Source organism: Microtus ochrogaster, linkage group LG1 (genome assembly GCF_000317375.1).
Source record: "Microtus ochrogaster isolate Prairie Vole_2 linkage group LG1, MicOch1.0, whole genome shotgun sequence".
NCBI lineage: Eukaryota > Metazoa > Chordata > Mammalia > Rodentia > Cricetidae > Microtus > Microtus ochrogaster.
The window spans coordinates 11987489-11994790 of record NC_022027.1 but is presented as its reverse complement, the minus strand read 5'-3'; positions in this window follow the sequence as shown (position 1 = coordinate 11994790).

Sequence of the window (7302 nt, the reverse complement as noted above, 5' to 3'; positions counted from 1 at the left end):
CTTTAATCCCAGCACTTGGGAGGCAGAGGCAGGCGGATCTCTGTGAGTTCAAGACCAGCCTGGTCTACAAAAGCTAGTTCCAGGACAGGCTCTAAAACCACAGAGAAACCCTGTCTCAAAAAACCAAAAAAATAAAAAATAAAAAAATAAAAAAAATCATTGAAAAAAATTCACCTCAATAGATTTTTGTTTGTTTGTTTGTTTTTGCTAAATAAGGAGAGGGTCAAAGGTGTTCTTCAACAAATAAATATCCCAGCATGGGTAGAGTCAGGCTTGCCTTCTATTTTGTTTTGTTTTATTGGATTTTGAGCCCAGTGTTTAGATCCACGTACGATAAAGGGGACACAATCCTTCGTGTCGGGGAAGGAAGCAGGGGTGGCAGCTCATGAATCTGCAGTCAGAGGCTGAGAGACTTGAGAGCTGTCCCTTTGGTGATGCCTGAGACCCCAGTTCAGGGAAGTACTGTCTCCCACAATTGACATGACTCTATAAGCCTCAATTAACTTAGCGGAGACGACCTCTCCCAGACACGCCAGAGTTCTGTCTGCAGGTGATTTTAGATCCTGTGGAGTGGCTGGAGAGGACCCCACACGTAGGATTTAGTATCCTTAGCCTCAAAAACTTGCTCCATTCCTATTACACAATTATAAAAATTAGCAGCCATTTGTGAAACAAAACCAGACTAAGTAAACTGGGGAGTGACCATCTAAACAGAATGGGAAGGAGTTAGCTGCCAAAGACATCTCAGGTAATACCCCATCGACCCTTCTATTTGCTTGACAGCTGTACAGCCTCTGTCTCCCATCTGGAGAAACAGGTCCTCAGAGGCTAAAATAACTTGCTCACAGAATTCAATTTGGAGCCCACAATTTTCTCTTCCTCTAACTACTGAGGCCCACTCCATGAGATACTTTCTTTCTGGGGTAAGCTAGTTGGTGTCCAAGCTGGGCTGAGAGGTGAAGAAAAAAGGAGGAACCACAGGACAAAGGGGAAAGTCCCCAGGGTTAAATGCCTGCTGGCTGCTGTTCCTAATACTGCTGACTTTATCACTGGTTCCATCCGCATCCTTTATTTCTTTCATGATACATTAATCCCAAGTAGCAAAGTGGGACCAACCTGATGTGGTGTCTCCTCGCTACATTACCTCACTGATTTGAAAGGAGTTCCAAGACATTGGACAGGACAGATGCACGGCAAGTCTGAGACCTTTTCCTGTCCTCCAGCTCCATCCTGTGCCCCTCCCATAACTCACACTGAAAATGCAGTAGCGTCTAGTATGTTCGCTTGTGCAGCAACCTCCCCTTCATCTCATTCCAATTTAGATCTCCTTTCCCATCATTCCACTCACACGGGATGCAAGGGGTTCGAGCCGGAGTGTCCACCTGTCCCAACTCTGGAAATGACATCTCTGCCCAATAGCACCCTGAACCCCAAGGATCCTACAACAACCTATGGCTGATCAACCCATCGAAGAAATAAATGACTCCCACCAAGTTACACACCTTTCAGTGACTTTAGACAGGGTCAACCGAGGGCTGAACTGAGGGACATCTCCCTTAGCAAAGACTGTGCTGGAGAGGAAAGTATAGGGCCCCTGTGTTTGTTTTCACACTGGAAGATGTCTGCCTATTAGCCAGCCTGGTGCGGTTGGGACTGGATGCAGGTCTCTGCTGCTGGACAGTCCTACTGTGTGAGCACTCAGGACGACGATGCTCACCTTCTGCTGAGTCAGCGGAAACTTTCATGGTCCCAGGAATCTCTTGCCCTGTCCTTGGAGTAGCGGAGCAACTAAGAGAAACACACTTGTTTGTCTGGTTGTCGCTCATAACAGAAGCCTAATTCTCTGTTCAAGGACCTCTCCAACTAGAGGCAGCTGGAGCAGGGCTTAACTTCAGTTCTCGGCCAGAGTCTATCCTCACTTCCACAGTCAGACTATTAGTGAGTAAAGACTTTGCACCACGGCATGTGCCCTGCTGACTGTCCCTGGGCTGAGATTAGGGTGAGGCGGAGAGGACCAAGTGCTCAGAACCAGAGGAAGTGATTGCGAGGTCCTGGGATGGACTTCCTGTCTTCCAGCTTTGCTCCTCGCTGCCTCTCTCCAGTTTCACCCTTAGCTTTCCTCCGTCCTGTGGGCTCAGGAGTCTGCAGCTGCCCATGACACGCACTGTAGGTCGGACTGGCTCCCACCCACCCCTGCTCCCAGGAGGCGGCCAATGAATGGTAGGAAGCCAGTTTATTCGTCTGTGGAGAGCCAGGAATGTGTTTAGTCGTCAAATCCCCCGAAGCACGGCTTAGAGCTTAGCATGTTCTCTCCCACAGGAAGCATCTGGGAGCCAGGCCATTACCAGAGCAGCTGAGCGTGGAGTCACTCAGTCACGGGATCCAGATAGGGATTTCAGAATGGGCCCTTGGGTCAAGTCTTCTCGCTCCTGGCCTCACTGGAAGTATGCTGATGATCAGCCTCTGTGGCAAACCATATGCACATGCTCTGGCAACACAAGCCACAAGGTTACTTCTTTTTTTAAGCTTTGTGTATTTATTATGAATACAACATTCTGCCTCCTTGTATGCCTGAAGGGGGCACCAGATCTCATTATAGATGGCTGAGAGCCACCATGTGGTTGCTGGGAATTGAACTCAGGACTTCTAGAAGAACAGACAGTGCTCCTAACCTCTGAGCCATCTCTCTAGCCCCACAAGGTCACTGCTGATGCTGTGATTTTTGTTTGTTTTATAGGTGCCTTCTGAGTGCCTGTTTCGATTTAATCTTGTTTTGTTCTGGAAGCTTCCTCAAGTGGAAGTCATGTTCCATTACTTTCAAGGAGATGTCACATTGACAGCCCTAGACTCAACATGGGGTGGATGGGACACCAGAAAAGCAGATCTCAGAGGTCACATTCAAGAGGTTGGCTTCTAGCGAGTTATGAGGGCATGCACATTTAATCCCAGCACTTGGGAGGCAGAGGCAGGTGGATCTCTGTGAATTCAAGGCCAGCCTGGTCTCTTCTACGAAACAACAACAAGTTTGGTTTCTATCTCACCAGCAGTGAAACATTATTAAAGAATTGTGGTGGGCTGAGATGGCTCGGTGGATAAATTCTTGCTGTGCAAACATGAGGACCAGAGTTTAAATCCCCAGAACCCATGGGAAAAAGCCAGACAATGCGGTAGCTGCCTGTAATCTCAACACAACAGACAGAGAAGAGGGATCCCTGGATTGTTTATCTACACAAGCTGAATCGGGCACCTATGTATTCAGATAGACTCTACCTCAATAAATAAAGTAGAAAGCAATTGAGGAAGACACCTCATGTCAACACTGATTTCTTTTACATGCATGCATACATATACATACACACACATGAACACAGATATACACATACATGTATATAATATAACACACTTACACAAAGAATTGTAACCGAGAAAATGTCATGGTCAAACTTTTATAAAAGGGTTTTGCTGCCAACATGAAGGATTACGGAACAAAGGGAATAAATTTAAAATAGGTCTTAGCAATGAATTCATTGCTAAGTCTGCCCTTGAGGGGTGGAGTCTGATTTTCTTCTCTCTGACAGCCGTGTTCTGAGATCCTCACTAATGTGGAAAGAGCTCAAGAAGCATTCTAGCCAAACTGGGTGATGGTGGTGCATGTCTCTAATCCCAATATTCAGGAGGCAGAGGCAGGCGGATCTCTGTGAATTGGAGGCCAGCCTGGTCTACAGAATGAGTTTCAGGACAGCCAGAGCTACACAGAGAAGCCCTGTCTTGAAAGAAGACAAAGAAGAAGAAGAGGAGAAGGAGAATGAAGGAGAAGGAGGAATTACTTTTTTCTTTTATTATTGTTTTTATTGAGTTATACATCTTTATCCAGTCCCCTCTCTTTCTCCCTCCTTCCCTTCTACTCTCGCCTGTGACCCCCAAGCTCCCAGTTTACTCAGAAGATCTTGTCGTTTCCACCTTCCTATGTAGATCCATGTAGGTCTCTCTTAAGGTCCTCTTTGCTGTCTAGTTTCTCTGGGGTTGTATCCTGTAGGCTAGTTTTTCTTTGCTTTGTATCTAAAAGCCTCTTATAAGTGAATACATACTATATTTGTCTTTCTCACTCAATATGGTTTTTTATAGATCCACCCATTTGCCAGCAAATTGCAAGATGTCATTATTTTTTACCGCTGTGAGGTACTTCACTGTGTAAATGGACCACATTTTCCTTATCCAGTCTTTGGTGGAGGAGCATCTACCTTGTTTCCAGGTTATGGTTATTACAGATAATGCTGCTATGAACAGAGCTGAGCACAAGTCTTTGTGGTATGATTGAGCTTCCTTTGGATATATACCCAACAGCAGTATTGCTGGGTCTTGAAGTTGATTGCTGAGAAATATCCACACTGATTTCCAAAAAAGGAGGAATTGTTCTAACATCACATGGAAGGAAAGAAGGAAGGGATGTCACCTCTCAAGCCAGCATTTGGCAACTGTTGCTTGAGAGATTTGGTCAGAAGCATCTCACTGAACCCAGCTGTCATGAATCAAACTGTGCTTCCACAAAGATCTGTTGAGTCTGTGTTAGCTGCTTCACTACTGCTGGGATAATCGCCACAACCAAGGCTACTTACAGAAAAAAGAATTTGCTTGGGGCTTATGGTTTTGAAGGGCTAGAGTCCATTGTGGCAAGTGGAGGCAGCTGGTGTCAAGGAGCTGGGGCAGAAGCTGAGAGGTGAAGGCTTGCATCTCAAACCACCAGGAGGAAACAGAAAGAGCTAACTGAATATGACATGCATTTTTTTTGAAACCTCAAAGCATATACCTCCAGTGACGTAGTTCCTCCAGCAAGGTCACACCTTCTGTTTTTTTCTTTTTTAATTTATTTTTATTTTAAGTGCATTGATGTTTTGCCTGCATGTATGCCTGTGTACGGGTGTTTGATCCCCTGGAACTGGAGTTGCAGATAGTTGTGAGTTGCCGTGTGGGTGCTGGAAATTGAACCCTCATTCTCTGAGAGAACAGCCAGTGCTCTTAACCAATGAGCCATCTCTCCAGCCCAAGGTCACACCTCCCACTCTTCCCCAAAAGAACACCAACTCAGGACCAAGTATTCAAATGCCTAGTATTCTTAGGAGGCAGAGGCAGATATATCTTTGTGAGTTCAAGGCCAGCCTGGTCAAGACAGCTAGGGCTACATAGAAAGATTCTTTCTCAAAAAGAAAAACAAAACATTCCCAATACTTATTGAGAACATCAAGACATTACGTTGAAACCACCACAAGATCCTAACCTCCAGCCCCATGATGTATTTTAATTTGAAAACAGCATCTTTGCAAGGTGGTGGCAGTGTACACCTGTAATTCCAACAGTCTGAGAGACACAGGCAGGCGGATCTCTGAGAGTAAGTTTCAGGACAGCTAAGGGGTACACAGAGAAGTGTCTTCATGGAGGAAAGTGAGTTAAATGACTTCCTTTGGGTGACCTGGATCATTATAACAAAGGGAAACTTGGACATGGGAACAGCAGGTACCGATGGAGACACCATGAAGACAGCTAGAAAGCCTTGTGAGTTTGGAGGAGGATGCAATGCATTTACCCACGAAGGAATGTCAAAGGAAGGATCGCCACACAGATTCTGGTAGGAGCACGGCTCTTCTGAGATCTTCATGTCAGACCTTCACCCCAGCATCATCAGTTTCTGTGGTTTCAAGTAGCCCAAGTCGTAGTGCTTTGTTTTATGCACATAACAGTGTGTGTATGTGCATGTGTATGTGTATGCATAGTATGTACTTATGTCATTATGGAAAGCCAGACCAGAACTTTATGTACGACAGCACACCTAGCCATGCAGCATTCCCACAGGATGAACCCTGCTCCACAAACTGGCAGCATGTGGTCATCTGTGGATCAGTGACTTGCCCCTCGCCTCAAAACATGAGGGTCTATCATAGATGCCTCTTGACAGTGAACGCTGGGCATGTGAGGGGGTCATGACTTGCATCCTGACCCCATAGGACGTCAGACCGAGAGAAATGGCACTCAAGATGTGTAGACCTGAGGTATCACAGGGCGCGATCTCCATCTACTTGAACTTAATGTTGGTGACAGGATCTTGAACTACAAACTAAGCCTGGTGCTGTAGAAAAAGGGAGACAGAGGCCCTGAAAAGACCCAAGGGAGGAATGTAAATGATTTGTGACCATTAGTTGCCTTTTGGTGGTTTCGACAACACACCTGCTATCAAACAATAGATTATATTTCCCACAACAGAATAGGGCTTGTCTTCAGAGACCCTCTGCCGTGGTGTCACCGGGGCGTGTCTGTTGTTGGGTGTGAAACACAGTCTTCCTGTGTTGCTCAGGCTGCCTTGGTTCCTTCTTCTCCTACCTCCACATCTCGAGTCCCTGGTTACAGATATGTGTCGTATTGTCACCAGGCCCAGCCTGTGATGTGTCTTCTGAAGCTAAGTCACAAAAGGTAATACAACCTCATGGATTTCTTGGGACATTTTTTTATTATTTACAGGTCCCTTTTGGTAAATTAGCCCAGGCCAGACCACAAGTTAACTGCAGCCCATGTGTGGAAACAGACCTCGAAAGAACCCCAACCCCAGTCAGCATCCAGTTGCAAGGTTTTGCAAAGCCAACATTTTGCCAAGTCCAGAATCCTGGGAGGTAAGAAGTGATTTTTTTTTTGTTTATTTGTTTGTTGTTTGAGACAGGGTTTCTCTTTGCAGCCCTGACTATCCTGAAACTCACTCCATAGACCAGGCTGGCCTCAAACTCAGAGATCCATCTGCCTCTGCCTCTGAGTGCTGGGATTAAAGGTGTGCACCAGCACTGCTGGGCCAGAAGTGATCATTTTTAATGTGTTATTTTGAGCCTGTAGTTGTGATGCTTTAGGCAGCTGTCATGAGGGTGAAGACGTACTGGCAGGCGTGAAAATATGAAAAACATATACCATGGAATCTCATGAATATCAGACAATTAAGACAGAACATCCCTGGGCCAGAGAGAAGGCTCAGAGGTTAAGAGCATTGGTTGCCCTTCCAGAGGACCTGAGTTCCTTCCCTAGCACCCACATAACAACTCTAGTCCCAGGAGAATCTGATGCCCTCATCTGGCCTGCGCAGGTACCAGGAGAAGGGACTGCAAACAGCTTCTGGGTCAGGTTTGTACCACCAAGCAGGTCCAGCTTATCTGAGACAGTGCAAACAGAACAGGGCACTCATTTCTACAGGAATGAACAGCCTGACCCACCTGGAAACCCATGTTAAACAACAGGGAAATACAGAAGGAGGAATGAGAAAGCACGGGC